Source organism: Helicoverpa armigera, chromosome 5, assembly GCF_030705265.1.
Source record: "Helicoverpa armigera isolate CAAS_96S chromosome 5, ASM3070526v1, whole genome shotgun sequence".
Classification (NCBI taxonomy): Eukaryota; Metazoa; Arthropoda; class Insecta; order Lepidoptera; family Noctuidae; genus Helicoverpa; species Helicoverpa armigera.
Genome location: NC_087124.1, coordinates 9,022,647 through 9,042,220, shown reverse-complemented (window position 1 = coordinate 9,042,220; position 19,574 = coordinate 9,022,647). Strand labels below are relative to the sequence as shown.

Sequence of the window (19,574 nt, the reverse complement as noted above, 5' to 3'; positions counted from 1 at the left end):
TAACAAGATTATAAGCTCATTAAATTGAGGATCTAGGTCTAAGTTATTATTTATTTATTATTTCTAGCCTATAATGTCCCACTGCTGGGCAAAGGCCTCCCCATCTCGCTTCCACACTTCCCGATCCTTCGACCGAGTCCACCAGTCTCGACAGTAGGCGTCTAGTTCGTCATGCCATCTCTTCCGGGGCCTACCCCGCCTGCGGTGTCCATCCTGGGGTGTCCACTGGGTGACAATAGTGGCCCACCTTTCCGGATGCATACGGCTAACGTGTCCGGCCCAGTTCCACTTCAATGTTGCCGCCTTTCGGCCTACATCAGCAACTCCTGTTCTGGAACGTATAACGGTATTCCGGATGCGATCCGTCCGTTTAATGCCTAAAAGGCTACGTTCCATTGCTCTTTGGCAAACCTTGAGTTTGGACTTCTGACACTCGGTAAGAGACCATGTTTGCGCACCGTAGGTTAGGACGGGCAAGATGCACATGTCGACTAATTTTCGTTTGAGTGAAAGGGGAAGGTCCCCTTTCATGTACTGCTTCATGGACCAGTAGCTCTTCCAGGCGTTCTCTATGCGGCGGTCGATCTCCTTTTCCCGCCTGTTGTCAAAAGAAACTAACTGGCCCAAGTATATGTACTCGTCGACATAGTGTAGAGCTTGCCCATCTACCTCGACCCTACGTTTGGTGCTATTGGTCATTGTGTGTGTCTTGCTCATGTTCATTTGAAGTCCAACCTCTCGGCTTGCCCTGCTCAGGTCTTGGAGCATTTCTTGGAGCTCTGCTGATGTAGACGCAAAAAGAACGATATCGTCAGCAAACCGCAGATTGGTCAGCCTTTCGCTCCCGATGACGATACCCTTAGATGTCCACGGCACACTAAGTTTCCTGAATACCTCCTCCAATGTGCAGGTGAAAAGATTTGGAGAAAGCGGGTCACCCTGTTTCACGCCTTTTTCTATGGAAAATGATGGACCAGGGGAAAGTAGTTTTATGGATGCTGTGCTGGCCCTGTAGATTAATTCCAGAAGCTTTACATAGGTCTCATTTACTTCTTGAGAGCGTAAAGATGAAAAAATCGCTGAGTGATTGAGACTATCGAAAGCCTTAGAATAATCCACAAAAGCCAGGTATAATGGTTTATGATACTCGTTGTATTTTTCTATTATTTGGTTGAGTGTAAACAGATGGTCGGTTGTGGAGAAGGAAGGGCGAAATCCGGCTTGCTCAACTGGTTGATGTTTGTCTAATTGGCCTCTTATGCGGTTATGTATAATTTTTATAAACAGTTTATAAAGGTGGGAGATTAGGCTTATGGGTCGATAGTTGTTGATGTCGGACTTGTCGCCTTTTTTATGTAGGAGAATAATATTTTTGTCCCTTGTTTAAAAGGCTTTTTCATGTATTTGTTAAGTTTGTGTGTGTTTCGATATGTATGTTATTAAGAATGTTTTCTTGAAGAGTGGTCTTAATAAAAAGAAAGTAACATTCAACCTCCAAGTATTTTGGGGTCCTATGTGGTATTGGGGGGAATAATATTCAAAGTAAGATAGTTATAAAGTAAGACCACAAAAATTGAAGTTGGGTACCTATCTGAAAAAGGTGGAATAGCTGTAAGTCTAGCTAAGTTAGTGGAACTGCGAGAGATGTACCTGGGTACGTTAATTTTATAATGAAACAGACATTATGTAAACAATATAAGTTATTGAAATAACGGCCCGCGTTGTTAGTAAGTAACTTTTACGAAATAAGAGTTTGATGAACTTTCTTCGATCTTTTGCCCAATTTTTTTAAAAGTTTGTAGCATGTGGGTATGTCCATAACATAGGGTACCTTAATAAGTTCATCACAGAGGTCAGACGGCATACGCTCCTTGCAAAGATTCTATTTAGCCGAAAGGGTCTGGACACGGGGTCTGAAACCCTTAACACAATTGTGGAGAAAGGTCAATATGATAATTCAGAAATTGAAGAGTAAAGATATAAGGTATCTAATATCTGTAGGCTTCTTTCATAATGTATTTTTGCTACCTCTATTTACAGGAAATACTAAATCATAACATTCACGATGTCTTCCACAAGTGATAAGATCGTCTTAGAAATACGATGAAAAGGCATCTATTCCGCTAACTAATAAAACTAAACTAAATAAAATAACAAACCTGGAATGCGTAGGACGGAAAATTTTAAACAATAGGACTCAGAAGATAAAATATAGGTACTTCTTCTTTTTTAAAAAAATGTGTAAAAAATAAATAATCCCAAACTCTTTACAGCATTTCCCAAAAACCAAATTTTAGTTGAAGTCGAAGTCGTAGATACAATACGTCTAGAAGAAAAACAACAAACTGAAGATTGGCATCTTACTAAACTAACTAGTTCATTCATGGGGAATGTAATGTCAAATCAATAAAACTCGGGCGCCGATGGACAGCGACGCGGCCAACTGTAAAAATTTAATGCCCTCGTACACTATTGATCGCTGTACGAGAATTTCACACTTGCTACATGCTACGCTAGTTAAGGCCCGTTTGCATTACACATTAGAGCGCACAGGGTCAGCAGCAACTGACTGAACTACGCGATTTATTTGCGCTACCAACTAGCTGGTGTTCGTATAAGAATTATCTGATTTTAACAAGATTGAAGGAAATTTTAATTTAGATTGTTTTTCAATCAGTTTAAGTTCAGCGTGGCTGCTGGTTAATACTTAGTTTAAGAAAAAAAAACACAAAAGTAATGAAAGAAAGCAGCATTATGTAACGTCACGTTAAAATAATATTTGTTCAAATAATAGGTAAACCTGAAATTCTTGTAAAACGAAATATACCGAAATTGTTATTTCAGGTATCTAGCCTATTAGGAACCCTATTTGAAAGAGTAACCGAAAAAGTTGTAGAACTCGTGTCAAAAATTCGAAGGAATGGCTAAGTATTTAGTTATCTGTGGTAATAGATATCAAGACCTAACAAATAGAGCCTCAAAATATTTCTATAAAAGGCTTTGATTGGATGTCGGTCAAATGAAATAAATGTCGGTTTAATGTCGGTCATCCGACCGACAACTCGACTGGGCTCCATCCACAAACAATTTTACTGAAGCACTAACTCAAACTGGAATATTGAAAATAGATTCTATACAAAATATATAGGCAAAGGAAATATCAGAACTGACTCGATTAATCGATTAATATGAACCGATAACAACAGTCGATTACATTTGATCGAAGTCTTTACTAGTGGTCGTAATGTACCCAAGTCGATGTCTTTACTAGCGATCGCTCATTATAATGCTACTTTGTTGGCAAACAACAGAATCGAATATTTAGGGCACACTTTTCCTACGGAATATTGTTTACAGGTCACGCAAGGAACTACACATACGTATACAATTATACATATTTCGTTTTTCTTATAGATTTAGACTGGGCTTATAAGCCACGATTTACAGTAATTTTGAATCCAAAACATGATCCCTTATTGTTTGACGTTAGTACTAACTAAATTCAATAAGACCTACCTAAACAACGTCATATCTACTTATCCATCGAAAGCCGATACTCCGAATAGCATAAAAAAATGTTGCCTAATATAAAAATATAAATAGAGCCACATCGGGCATGGCATCATCTCAACAAATGCAGTTAGGTGCAATCTTCCCGCTAATTCAGTCGCTGGCAAATCTCATCGTAGAATCTAGCCTATTTGTGGGCCGAGCGCAGCAAGCTGACTTTTTAAAACAATATCTTGGCTTTGAAATATCTACAGCTCTCATCTCTATAAAGCCACTCTCAATGGAACGTTCGCCTTAGTGTTTCATTCTATTCGATAGACCTATCGCAATTTTATTGGTAGATACTTACTTAGTTATAATTTTATTTGGTTAATGCGATTGTTTTGTTTCTTCGTAGCCATTTGTAGAAGTTGCTTATTTACTCCTTGAGAGAAAAAGGTATTTGAAAGTCGATCAGTACATGTATAAGTTGGTTATGCGTCTTGTAATTTATCTTAAGTCAAATAATATACTTACATTTCTAAAAAGTCTGTGAACATTTTTATGACAATGCAATAATCAAGAATAATCATATTGTGTTGAACTTCGATATTGCTGGCAAAAATACGATAAAACAATTTTATGTAGCACGTATTGCTAACAGTTAATAGAACAATGTCAAGAGCATGCAATTTTATTTTTATTATTTCTGATGGTTTTTCTTTAAAAAATATTAAAACTGATGCAGTGGGCCGTACAACTGACGTTAAATAAGATTGAGAGCGCTTGTTTTAAAAAATGTATGAGAATTCACCAACTGTTGAATTATTTCTTACATTTACTTAAAAGTTTCACCGAAAAACATTTTTATGTTTTATTTTGGTAGAATTTTATTCAATTTTTCATTTGAAAGTTAATTTTAGACTGAGTAAAATTAAAAAAAACGTAATTTATTTAATAAAGTAAATAAGTTAAAAAGTAATTACCTATACAGAAAAATATGGAGGCCTAAATACGGCTAGGAACCTAAGCACCATTTACAGATACAATAAATATATTGTATTACCAACGTTAATTGTCGCAACCTTGGTATATTTAACGTAAAAATAGGCAATTGGTCTACCCTTAAGCATACACACTTATATACACATACTCCTAAAATTCCCCAACTATATCGTGAAAGGACCATCCCATCTCATAGGCGTAAATATTTAATGAAATGCCATTCACCACACAAACGTTTGGCATGCCTACGTGGAACCATTCACTTATATCTAACACTTCAGGTAAAGAAAAAGAGCCCATGCACGCCGCCAACTCTTGGTCGGCCGATAGTTTGAGTACATAATCAGTATGAAGAGGAATGTGTGCGCATTACCTAGTAGGATTAGGTCAGACCGACTTAAGGTCGCTGCATATGTGACGGGTTTTTTTACGGACGGGACGGGGATGTGGCACTCACGTGTAGGTAATCACGAACGAGGCAGTCACGTCCCGGCCCTGCTCACGCCTTAAGTTTCATTGCATGCCATTGTCTAATGGTCGTCAAGTAGGTATTTAGGAATAGCCATTAGGTACATTATGTTTAAGACTAAACCTGAATGTACCAACTCAGGTCCCCAAGTTACAGCCATAGCCTAGTTTGAGGGACACTACTAAAACTGTACCTAGCTAGTGTAATATTTTTGACGATTTTTTTTACATTTGTCTTGGAAATGACTCGTTTACCTTCACTCGCCAACTAAGTATCGGCCGATATTTCAGTCTCCAGTGTGCAGGTTTGGTTTTAAGTAGGGAATCAGTAATTTATCGTCGACTTATCATTCCATCGTAAAGTGGCGACGCGTAGTACGTGTTACTGCCTTCTACAGTTTTATAGCTTGTAAACCTTGCTGGCTTACTTCAAACGAAAGAAGGACGCGAACATGTGAGCTAATATTGTCGCTGGAAGATATAGATAGGTACAGGTATATATTGTATGGTGCTAAGAAGGATTATTTTTAAGGTTAAGTAATATTGTAAAATTAAGTAAATATATGTAGCTAAACACTGGTACACACTGGTACGTAGCTACATCCGTTTAGACTGGAACCTAACGTAGTTGAGAAAAAAGGCTCGGAAGATGATGATGTAGCTAAGTACCTACTTACTGTAAAAATTATTTTCATTATGAAGTACCTATTTAGGTTCAATATCACTCTTTTTCCACAATATCACTAAAAAAAGCCTTTTTTTGATTACCTACAGGTAAGGTAACTTTTTAAAATTTATCATAGGTATCCAATACAATTTCTGAATTTTAAAATATAAAAGTTCAGTAAACGCTGTCCTCCGATTTAAATATCTGAACATCAAACTAGCACTTTAGTTAAGGCGTCTAAAATTAATTCTGCAATAAAATTAATTAGCAATCAGTGCAATTAATTAAAAGCTTCAGATAAGAGTGGAATCAAAGAAGATAAGTCTTTCGTTCGAAAGTCTCGTACAGCCTGATTTCATTAGTCTTGCACAGACTTTAGATAATAATTCAATTATTTAATTTTCCTTCGATTTTTTTTCTTAGTATTCCACAATTCTCAAAATCTAATTGTCTTAAGCACAGGTGTGGTTCAATTAAGCATTCAATTAACGTATTTTTGCTTTTAACTAAAGTTATTTCAGAGGCGAAGATATTTATTTTTGAGTAGGTGGAATATTATTAAGATTGTTTATTAAAATACTGGAAACACGGGTTCACAAATAGCAACTTGGCCTATTTATAAATTCTGGCTAAACAATAAAAAATAATTATGTATAGAAGACGCTGGATGCAGGTCGCCTCCAACAGGTATCTGTGGAGATCTATGGGGGAGGCCTATGTTCAGCAGTGGACGTCCTATGGCTGAGATGATGATGATGATGATGTATAGTTATAATAATAAATTAAAATAATGAATTACTGTTCCTTTACGATTGAGTCAGAGTTTGTGTAGTGTATGTACTGTGAACTGTGATATGAACATATTGTTGGAAATATCGACATAGTATTTATTAAGCATTGTCTACGCAAAGATAAGAGTAACTTAGTAGTTAGTAAGTTATTCATGACTAGTAACGACAATATGTGCTCTTAATAAAATAAGAGCTTTGTCATAGGTACCACTGATTTTACCACAAACTATCTTACTGTTTTTTACATTAACATCCATGCGAATACGAAAGGGCGTTTAATAATTCATTAGTAAATGACATTCTATAAAGTACGTTATTAATCTCATCAAGAATTAAAAGAAAAATAGAATAAAAATCAAAGATAAACATATAGATCGTTATCAACCGCACGAGTCGTCGTGGGAAAGGCTTAGGTATTGTTCCTAGCAGACGTTTATGTTCATGTTTCCTTCATAATCTTATTATTATTAATACATTATTCTAGACTCTCTTTAGTGATGGTTTTGCTGAGCAATATTTTATATTGTAATTAATTGCCCCGAACTAAATTGGACGGACTCTAGAGAAATTGGGCCTAGTTGTTGATATATGAGGATAATCAGATTCGTTGAAATGTAAAAAGTTACAGCATAGTTCTTTTTTGACTTTTCGGCTGGTAAAACGTTGGCTTGTTTTTAGGTCATCGCATGCTCTTGCAGGAATTTTTGTCACCACCTTTAGTAACTCGCGCTCTGTGCTCACCTTGGAGACATAGGTACACTACTATGTGCACAAATGCACGTAACAAAAGAACATCATGTCTGTAATGAGAATGCCTTCGTTTCCTTTTTTTTAAGGGCCTGTGCCCTAACCATTTACACAAAATCATATTTTTCGTTGTTTCATTTCAAAATAGTAGATATTTTTTATTTACTCAAACTTAAATACGACCTCTATTTATAAGTGAAATACCTACGCATTAGAACATTCAAAACTCTGATAAAGTCTCAAACTTTAGCTTCTCTTTTAACGGAGGTTAAGAGTCATTTCAGTTGGAAAATTTTGTTATTTAAGTACCAAAATGATCGAAAATAAACAAAATCCTGAAGTCCGACTGACGGAAGTCGAACTTCAGAGAATTTTAGTTATTTTAGTCTGAGTAACTTCAGAATAATATCTTCGTGCAGTAATAGGTATTTATATTCAATCAATTTGTATTGTACTTTTAAGGCACACGCTGTAAGTAGTAGCTGAAGAGAATTTGTAAGTACAAAAAGAACTTAATATTATGCAAGAGCTACTTTCAAAACAATTAGGAACACAATGAAAGGATGGTTGAGAATTCGGCCAACAGACACCACACACGCCTTTTGAAGCCGAGGAATCAAACCTTAAACTTGCACGAAAACAAACGTGAAGTTGGCAGCATAACTAACATTAAAATAGATACAAAGTACTTTTAAAATTAACTTCTTAATGTCATCCAAGCGGTAGACTAGTGGGAGTTTTAATAATAATAAATTAAAGTCGTAAAGTACGTTATGACATGTACAGGTGGGTCAGACAGTCAAGACTTGAGCGTAATCTCCCGCCTGCTTGCGACTGGGACAAATGAATGCCGAATTAGGGTTCCCCGTAAATTGTGGGATGTCATGAAGTTGAGGCTATTTGTACCATACTCTTTGGACGTCCTTCTGTGTACTATATAGGTTCGTGTAATTAATTTATTTGTCTATGACTCTGTTAAGGCTTCTGGAACTCCGCATTTCTGATTATTGCGTTGCAAAATGACCATTGCTGTTGAGTTATCGTTATGAAGTTAATAAATAGGGCCCTAATTTTTCATCTTATCTGCAAAACCGCGGTAAAGTGGCGAACCTTTGGGCAAGCCTTTGTCCAGCAAACTATCAGCTGAAAAACTAGACGACGATGCCAGCGTACTGCTATCCAACGTTCCTTTGATGAACATTAAACACCGAGACTAACCCTTAGCGAAAATTACCTAACAACTGCGTGTTTCCCTATGTTATAACTAGCGTGGTGACTAGAAAATAGTCATCTATTCCATTTTCAGTAACATAAGACTGTAGATTGGATTTGTGTGATTTACAACAAGAAAATGTAGGTTTACTAGGTATTCCAAGGTAACTCCTTCTGGGAATATATGTAGACGTGATGTCGTTTGTTCAAGTAACTCTTTTATCTTGAAGTATGGATCGCGCTATGTACTGTTGATAGGCTTATCTTATAAATGACGATGTCTGGGATATGAATAGACCGATTCTAAGAAAAGAGTATGTTTGTATGTTTCACATAGGTAAGACAAGACAAGACACAAGGCCGTAGGAGGTAACATTTGAATTTCTAGGATTTAAACAGACAAAGGTTCAAAGACGTGGGTTGCTCCACTAGCGTATGTCGAAAACATGGAAAAATACATCTTCGGGAATTTATACTTACAATTACTTTTAACTTCTTTATACTTAATTATATAAACAAGATTTCGCTAGCATAAAACTTTCCTCGATACCTGAAAACTGAAAGGTTTTCGGTCGTATCAGTTACTTTCTGATTTCTGATTAGCACGTTCAAGCAATCAAACTACTCAATCAGTAGGTATATATTATTTGGTAATAAAACAACACTAACGACAAATATCTTTTAACATTATGCACGTGTAAACATTTCACAAGTTTGCTACACAACGAGGAAGCAGTTCTTGCTTCTTTTCTCAAGAGCTTCACTTTTATGGGTTTCTTGTTCATTCGCGCACAAAGGGACGTTTAATGGCCAAAGAAATAACAATAAAAATTACTGAAATCATTTCTAGCCCCCGCTCCGGACGTCGTTTTATAGAAAAGCGATATTTTTTATTATAACTTGTCGTCAAACAGCGGTCACAAATTATGATCAGTCGACCGGCGCGCGTAGGATTTCCGACCAAAAACATTTTAAATCTGTGGCACAAGTTAGCTTATGTTTCATTGGGTAATAATTTCTGCTAAATCTGTTAGTGGATTATAATAATAAGTAAGAAAAAAGAAAGGGAGTTTGTTTGTTAAGCTTTCAGGGTAAAACTCCTGGGCCGTTGATGAAAGGCATGGAGATTCTTACACTGAGTTACGCTACTTTCTCTGGACGTGGAGGAACTCACGAGCGAAATCTAATTAGCAATTAATTTACGTCAATCAAAGAAATAATCAGTTACTAATCAGTTTTCTTTGCTAGACAAGATAAAGTAGTAATAAGGCTTTATCAAGAAATCAACACTAATATTGCTTTTACAATTTAACTGAAAACAATCGCAGAATGACAAAGCGACACCATAACAATAGAAGAAAAATCGATACAATGGTTGCATGCAGGGTTAGTTTTAAACCAGTAGATATTAATCAATAATAACGCCGACATTTAGGTGCCCTATAAGCAATAAGTATAAATAGATCGCTATAGTTGAAAAAAAGGCTATAATTTCCTGACATTTCCGTTCTGAAATATCAAATGTGTCTTCACCGCAAATGATTGTTTTGCTGGCGTAACGCGTTGGCCTTTTGTATGTTAAGATTAATTAATTAACTAATTGGAATTTGTACATTAATATTAATTTTACTTACTTATTTTAAAACGAATATAAATTACTATCGAATTTAACATTGTTAGGTCAATAGTTTTATTCAAAACTATCCTTTATTTGTTTATTGTTCCTCTTTCAAACATGTTTAGATTTCTGACCTATAAATATGCCTTTTGTGCAAGTTAACCGTAAACTAAAAGAAGGTACAATAAAGTCGGGTCTCTGGTAAAGGAGGATGTATAAGATCTTGTTATGTTTTGTAAAAATTGAAGTAAGAATTCGAACTTGCATACTGCGTTGGATAGTGCGTTGCACTTTTTCACGTTTTGGTTACATAGACTTTTAAAAATTACAAAGTTAGTAGTTATATTGTTTTTTTTTTCAAGGCTAAGTCCATACGATATGATATAGAGGAAACATTTTTTTGTTTGGTTGTTTGCACTCTAAAAGGTTCCGAAAGTACAGAACTTATTTGCAAAATAATTTCACTGTTTGGTTAGTTAAACTATCCCAGAGTAACATTGAGGGATATGTGGGAAACAGCCCGTATTTAATAAAAATACGCAGGACCACATCGCCGTGCAATATTGCAAGCACAATACATTATATTGCCATCTTATCTAAGCTACAGTTCAATTCAGCCTCAATTGACATTTATGTAGCTTTTGTTAAGCTTATGAGTTCAATATAGCAATACTTCAGGTTTAAAATCTATCTCGATATTCTAATATTCTAATAATAAATATGTCATGAGGTATCTTAGGTTGCTATTTATTCCCCTCAAGATATAAAGTTAAAATAGTTAAAGCTTCTAAATTAAACTGAAACCAGTCCTTTTACTTACAGCTAGCTAGGTATGATGTAGTTAAGGTAAAATTACAGTTAGGATAGTTTTCCTAGGAATTCTACAATCTAGTGAAATATGCACCCAATCCTAGGTGGCCCCTCCACGTTATGTCAAGCGTTGTTATTTTTTGCGAGGGATGGTATTCAAGTAATTAAAATTTTGGCATGTATAAAAGTGGAAATTCTTTTATACATGCCAAAATGTTCTCCTGTAAATTAATGTTTTTATCTAAATCTTTTTTTACACCAGAATCGCATTAAAATTACGTAGGTAGACTACGCTCTAACCTAAATAAACTGTTACAAATTACAAAATAAAACAATAAAACCTTCACACTTTTTTATAGCACTCTTGTGAAGAATATGAGCATCATTATGTTACAAAAAAAACTTGTATGACTAAACATAAAAGCTTTGACTGATGTCAAGTTAATGGTTTCATAAAAATGGCGCAATTTGTCGGGATAAAAGCAAGTGTATATTGTCTTTTATGCCGACGACGCCCGAAGGGGTCGGCCTACTGGCGTCTTGCCGATTTTATGTGGCGATTAAGAGCCTATTGCTATAATATTGGTGATACAATATCTATGTATTGGATATATCAATCGTTTCCTTAGCAATTAATTTTCATAGCATATTGATTCAACTGTTATTGCTTATCTGGATTAACATTACGGAGTTTTTATTGACGGAAAAGTTGCTAATTACTTCCGAATCGAAACTTCGCGTATTTAGAATAAAGTGTATTTATTTGATCCAAAGTAAAAGTTAAGGGAATAATGAGACACCTTTTATATAAGCTAATTAGGCACGTACGTAGACGCCAAATCATATGCTCAAAAGGTATATGGATACTTCGAGCATAATATGTTAATTTGTTGTACATCCGAAAGTTGTTCTATATTTAGCACTCTATTTTTAGAAGGAATTCGGAGAGTGACAATGTGATGGGATAATTATTTCTGATCCCTCTGTATAATAAATTAAAGGTACCTTAAAATATTTTAATTTATGTGTACGTAAATTTTACATGACCAATATAGGAGGATTGCATAAAAAGTCCACAAGAAATATTTTTTGATTAAATTAAAATTGCAGTAAGACGGCACTTGGATGGGGCGGAATATTTTGTACAAGTTCCATTTATAAATAGTTTAAAAGTAATGAGAAAATTCTTTATAAGTAACAATTTAAATAAAATGAAATATTATAGGAATTACGATTTCAGGGGAGCTAAAGTTTTGAGGGAAACACGCTACGCAGGTTATAAGTATTGTCGACCGTTGTGGGAAGTTAAGTTGTAAAGAAAAAAGAGTAGGTACTTTGGCCAGCCTGTGACAGTGGTATTATTGTTTGGTCGGAGTTTGGAAAACTTTGCCTATATTCAGTTCCACAAAAATCTGGAGTTTATGATTCGTAAATCTATTTTTTCGGGACTTTGCTTCTGGCTATTTATTACACAAGAATTGGGTTAACCGGAGTTAACTTACAAAACACAGAAAAGGTTTGATGGAATCGACTCAAACATTGTTTCAATGCGATATTTCATCCATATATCCTACATTTATAAAAGAAAGTATTGGTAACACTACTTATAACTCAAGAATGGCTTAACCGTTTAAGCTGAAAATATATATATATAGGCCTCCCCTATAATATTTAGACGCGGGAGATGGACGTCGGATAATATTTTTGTCGCCATCCGGCTACAGGAAGCCGAATCTCGGGTAAAAAAAAAGGTATTTTGAAATTATTATCTTATCTAAAATCAGTTATTGTAAATAAGCCAATAGCACTATTATATCCGACCAATAAGGACCTACAGTCCACAGAACACTGTCCAAACTACTAGTATGATTTGTACTAAAAAAGCGCTCACGTAAACCAGCCTTAATAAGCACCGATATCTTAAGAGCTAATGAATAAAAGTAGGATCAATTTGCACCAGTCATCACCGTTCAGTCGTCACTAATTACTGGTCCAGGAATTTCCGGAGGATTCCTAGCGCTATCTCATTTACCGTTGATGGACGTCAGTGAGGCACTCGTTTGAAGCTTCATTTTACAGCTACAGGTAATTTCACGTTAAACGAAGTGTTATATAGCTACTTGGAATTATAACTCGGAGCATTACACCGCTCTATAAAAGCGGTGTAAATGGTGGAGTATTTTTAGGGTTAAAGTTCTTTCTTTTTTGGTTACAATTCTGTGTTCTATGTTTTTGTCATTGAGCCTTTGGTGTTAAGCTCAATTAGAGGATGTATTTATGCTTTTCGTTAAACTAAAGTGACAAAATCGTGTGAGTAAAAAACTGGACTCTTGCCTTCTCGAGAAATAAATAGGTATGGATAATCTATCACAATATCTATCTCTTGCTATAAATGAGTGTCATCGTTTTCCGAGTCATACATAAATAAAACTAGACAACACCTAAACCGAGCCCATCCAGCCAATCCCAGCTAATTCAATTTCAAACTTGATTTTGCTTCAAATCGAACGTTAGATTCCCAATTTCGTTTTGACAACCAAGTACCAACGTACCAACACTCGTATACTAGGGATCGTAATGATGCTGCCAAAGTTTAAGAGCATATCGATTTAAATTGGAAAGATACGCCAATCAGACTCCATATCGATTATTTTAGGTGGAAAAATCGAGTGTTTCAACCGAGTGCCGAGTGGTCGCCATCACTGACAGACGAAGTTTTATGAAAACACAGTGAGATGATATTCTGTTAGTGTTTTTTGTCCGTTTGTTATTTTTAATTGAAAATCTCCTGAATGAATATGGATTTTCACACAGATTACCTGCGAGTAAGATAGGATCTTCTATATTTACCGAACACTTCAATGTCTACCTCTTTCGGATAAAATTAGTTAAAGATACCCAATACAGCTTTAATTAGATGTCGGCCAAGCCATGCATTATAATCTTTCATCGGTATTTCGGAAAGCTTTTAGGATAATTTAGGCTTGTTGTAAAGAGACACAATAAAACATTGATTTTATACTTTTTTCAAAGAATATGGAATGTTTTGATGCTAAGGTGTCATTTTTCCTTGTTTATTTGTAGTTGTGGATTGATTAAATGTGTAAGTAAATACAATAATATAAACTTTGACAAGTTACATTTTATACGGTAGTTTTACAAATATCGATTATGGATAAACAAATTCGATAAAAACCGGCCAAGTGCCTGTTGGACTTGGCGCATGAAGGGTTCCGTTGTATACTTTGGACAAGAAAAACTTAACACGGTTTTTTCAGATCAGCACCCGGTAACTAATGGAGCTACACTTATATAATTTTAAGTTTCCGGGATTGTATCTAAATATAGATATTGGAAAAATAGTTTCATTAACTAATAGGTTAAATACATTTATAGTTATTGTTCTAATCCATACTAGTGGCTTGCCTTACGATATCGACTATCGTATTATGTTAGTGAGATAACTTTATAATTCAAGAATTATATCTATATGAGCGATGTCATAGACCAATTGATTAATTAATTTCAAATTAATATTCACAAATTATTGTTTGCAAAATACTTGTTACATTTCCTTAAAGTAATAGGTTCTTACTGTGTTACGCAAGTTATAACTTGTAATTTATCAATGAATGGGACAAAAAATGTATTTTCCTTCCAAATTACATATTAAATCACACCTATTTAGTATATGAATTGTTAGCAATGTTAATCTTAGGCAGCAGTTTAACTCCAGCACGATTTCAATAACCGATAAGTTCGCTATAATTACACCATTTTCACCTAACCCTAAAATTTTGTGTAATAAAAGCGGTTTAATGATAAACATTATATTACGTACAAGATATTGCTTTTATGGTCGGTATATAATGCTTATTGTAGTATATTAAAAACAAAATACAATAAATACGTAGTAAATTCATGCCGCTAACTTTTATTTGGCCGATAATTTGTTTGCGTTCATAAATCAGTATGGAGAGGGATGGTAGAACACAGATTAAAATGGGCAGATATTAAGTCGGTATCAGATCAAGTGAAAACTTTTATTGGTATTTTTTTTTATGTTTGCCACCTAAAGTGCGGGTACTCTAAAGATTTAAAGCAGTTTCTGTTTTATTTGATCTTGATCATGTGCATGTATCCCGTAGTAATTTTTAAATGCACTTTATATTACATTTTCAAAATGGCGATGAAAATCATGTTAGCTGCCTAGTATTCGCCTAAAAAGTATAAATAATGTCGGGACACTTTAAATTATGTCGTATGTAAGTTTGTATGTTTTGTATTTTTAGCCGTAGCACATATTATTTAGTGTATAAAAAACATAAGTACTTTCTATTCAAGTTGTTATTATCTGTAGATTAGAGATTAGATAAAACCATTGTGGGCCCTCCCTCATTGCATCCACATAACTGTTTTGTTGCTAATTTAACGATTGCTGACAGTGATGAATGTTCGGCCGAATGAAGAATGGCAACACGTTAGACTCAAACTAGAGCCTTATTTTTATAAAACTCTTCCTAATAGGAACACAATGATTAATGAAGTGGGGAATGAAATATGATGGCAAACTGTTTATTATTGTGTAAACACAATTTTCGTAATATTTGGAGTCTTCAAGCAATATTTTGTGAGTTATTTTTTACGATTGCGCAATATTTTGGCGGGATGTAGGTCTGGGTATTTATTTTCAAGTAGTTGTTTTTATTATATTGTCAAACTTATAAGGCGAACTTAGCGCATCAACGCGTTAGCTTCTACCAAAAAAAAAAGAATTAAACTAGTCTTCATGCAATTTTTTGTGAATTATTTTTTACGATTGTGCACTATTTTGGCGGGATGTAGGTCTGGGTATTTATTTTCAAGTTGTTGTTTTATATTTATGTTTTTAATTACCTTGTCTAACGTAATAAGGCTAACTTAGCACATAAGCGCGCAAGTTAGCTTCTACAAAAAAAAAAAAATACAATCCGACGGAGGTTTTACTTGGAACTGCCTACAACTAACTTTTCAATTTATCAGTCAATATTATTGATTGTTGATTCAACTCGAATTTGTTTGGCAATGGTGGCGGCTCGAGACTGACAAACGTACACACAATTGTATTAATTAATTACGGACTTGTAATTTACTAACAAACATTATTAATAGGCAACTTTGAGTTTCATATTGAGTAATAGAAGTGATATCACTCTTCACACTCACTTTTTAGAGTGTCTATTTATGAGTGTCTTTCTATTACACCCACAGTCAAACCATTACAACGGTTTTGTGGGGCTTAGCACATAAGATGGCTACCTTTGTGAAACAAGATTAAAAAAAAAATAAAAAAAATAGACAGTAGACTCTACTTCTAACTTCGATATTTTATTTATTTATTTCGATTCGATTCGACAGTAGGCTTCCATAAATAATTTCGTGTTTTTTGTCGCTTAATTCATATGATTTATTTAAACTCATAAGTCCGGAAAGCCATTTTTCTCTGTACCTAATAAATCAGCAGTTGCGTATGTCGGGGCTGCCTGAACGATACCATAAGCCTTGACACGATTTAATTCGAATGGATCTAATCCAAGGTTCTCATCATTCTGCGAAAGAGTTAGAACGTTTATTATACCTGTTTATTACTGTTAATTAACAGGGTGATACCATAATTAATATGATAGTTGATATAGTAGGAAAGGAAGTAAATTGTAGGGTTGTAGTGTTGTGTAGCGACGGAGAACTAAAGAAGAGAAAAATATATTGAATTAAAAAATATTAAAATTTAAGGTTACGTTACGTTAAACTAAACTGGTTAGTAAACTTTTTTAAAGTAAAAATAATATTTGAGTATTTTTTTACCTGCAATAATTTAGAAGTTTTCAGTGGCTGATCGTAAAAAGTAAGTAAATTAATTAATTAACGAAAATAATTAATATAATTTAATTCTGAAAAACTATTTTAATATTAACTGTGACTCAAAATTTCTAAGAAGGAGGTGGAAATTGGTATTTTTTAAGATATCGAGGAAATATAGTAGTTTTAAGGTAATCCAAAGCATTTTATGTAGGGTCTAAGGTACCTACTTCCTAATTGAGTTAAAATTAAATATTTCTTTAATTTATCTATGTAGGTACATTAACTCGGTACTATGTGGGGTAGGTATATTTTGTACTGGCATTAAAGTTGACTGAAGAGTAAAATATTGGTTATTATTTTTATTGTTATATGGTTTGCATGTTAATTTAATGAGCGATTACTGTAAAATAACTTTTTATAACTTTGACGCGAGTGCAAAGTTCTTAAATAATAATTTTAATAACAAGCAGTAAAAGTTAAGAAAATAAAATGTCCTCTTTAATTTATTTTAGAATTAATGAGACTTTCAAAAAGATATTTCAAAAACTTTTGTAGCTGTAGTCAGAAACAAATCCGAGGGCCTTCGAATATGCAAAACTTTAATATAAAATTAACTTTAAGTTAATAAAACAAACTTACCTTTATAGTAGACAATAAGCACAACAACAACTATATCGATATTTACTAACACGTAATAATACTGGTGCTTTTAAAAACTACTTTAAACTCTATTATAATGAGTAATAAGAGTGGTATTGCTTTGCAGCCTCACGATTAGAGAAGTTTGTTATCGTAAGTTGGACATTTTGTTGGGTCGCGTGGTCGGTTCACATGTTGCGAGCGCTGTGTGCCTCGGGCGGCGGTTCGCGTCTATCTGCCGCCCGCCCTAAGCCCGCCCAGCGAGAACTTCGTACAACTTCGCACGCACTTTCTACGTTTTGGTGAGTAAGAACTATATTTGATGGCTTTTTGGAATTATTAAGTAACTAAAATGAGTCAGTAGTCAATAGTTTTGTTATCGGTTTTGTGAATGTTTACATTTCTCGAAATCGATCTAAAGAATTATTTGTGACTAATAATTTAACTTGCCCTTTGAGCATTTTAGTATGATTCATTATCGTTAAAAAAAAACAATTGCATTACTAATACAACCTACTTTTACAGGTGAATAATAATTAAACATTCATAATGAATATATTTCAAGCAGACTATTGGAATATGAAAGTTCTTTTTTCAGTAAGCAGAAACCGAAATGAATATACCAACAAATGTTCAGTTTCGCGGAACTCGGAGCTCGCTTCAGCGCACTAGGTAGGTACTGATTGAGCATTTAATAAACTGTTATAGAGAAAAAAACTGAAAGTTTCACATGTTAATTAAAAGTTACATTATTGAAATATGAACCGTTTGTGCTGATTTTATTTTAAAATCGAGTATTGCAAATCGGAGAATAGATTAAATGTTTTACAGAATTTTGAAGCAATAAAAAGCGATTGATATTTTTTCAGAACAGTCTTTATTTAAATACTTTGATGTAATTCCATGTTTTTAAATAATTTAGTTTTTAAATAGTACGTATCTAGTGCTTAGCTATCGTATTAGGTATAAATTGTGTAGAGATAAATATAAGGTGTTTTTTGAAATAAATAAATGTAGCAAAATATACGTTCTGTCCGTTAAAACGACTATATTACTAAATATCCATTTCCAGGTGCAGGTTCTTTTGAGTTGAATGATGTAGGTCGTAGATAAATCTGTAGGAAACAGACATCTTAAATAAGTATACCGTACTTTGTATGGAAATAGTATGTACCTATATACCTGTTATTTACACACATAATATTGCGTTTTATATTCCCGCGGTAGTCTATTTAGTGGCCCTACGCAAGCGTAAACATCCATTCATATGTTTGTATACTTATCTCACATTTCCCAAAAAAAGATATTAGATAAGCACTCCACAAATCGCAGATTCTCCATCATAAATTATTCGTACATTAAGAGAACCCGTACACTGGAAACTAAACGTCGGCTGACAGTTGACACGATCTTCTTCTTAGCGTTTATCCCGTCTTGTGACGGGGTCCGCTTTCCGTATCTTCTTTTTCCACTTCGCTCTATCCTGAACATCTTCCTTTTCGAGTTCGCAGATTTTCATGTCTTTCTTTACGATGATTGGCAGATATGTATGTGTCTATGTATTTTTAAAGAAAATCTTGATGTCAATCAAAGGTTTCAGTCAGTCTGATACCGGCTTAATACTTGATCTTTGAATGTGCTTGCTGCCATTCTTTTCATTCTCATTTAGGAGCCCTAATAAACTTATCGTCCGACTAAAATTTTGCAGTGTGCTTGTGATCTTAGTATGTAGTAGCCTATTTATTCTTTACCTACTACATATTTATCTCGGAATGTGTGAAGTTGCGGAATTGTGTTAATGGTTACAGAACTTTGTCAATTATGTACTGAATATCGATAAAAGTAGTTTAAGAACGACTTTCCCTAAACGGCGGAACAAAGTAACTCTATTATTATTGTTTCTATATTGTTATACGAGTATGTTAAACTTTAGTCTATATAGAAGAAGATTTCTTATGTTTGTTTGTTTGTACTGTCGATGGCTCCGAAACGATTGAACCGATTTGAAAAATCGGGTTATATCGATTGAAACTGTTAGGAAACTAGAGTAAGTATCCCCGAGTAACATTGGCTATATTTTGTCCGGATGTGAGAAGTAGTTTTTCCGGGACTCGGGTGAAACCACGGAAAACGGCAGTGAATATAATGGCGTCCACAGCTGATTTCGGCCACGGCGGCTGTTCTCATTTTAAGAAGATCAGCCAGCTGCGCAGGACATATCATAGTGCACGAGCATTTACGCAGACACAGGTGCACTCTCATAACCCGATGGGACGGCAATCCGACA

The 19,574-nt window shown here is 34.5% G+C and overlaps 1 protein-coding gene across 1 annotated transcript in view; it reads right to left on the bottom strand.

The window, feature by feature from the left end:
* The window catches only part of LOC110381885 (uncharacterized), a 34,987-nt gene extending 17,454 nt beyond the window's left edge, over nt 1–17,533 (bottom strand). The window contains exon 1 of the mRNA XM_021342313.3: nt 17,288–17,533. The gene's annotated coding sequence lies outside the window, so the exon portion shown is untranslated. The remainder of the gene's footprint in view (nt 1–17,287) is intronic.
* Nucleotides 17,534–19,574: the final 2,041 nt, after the last annotated feature.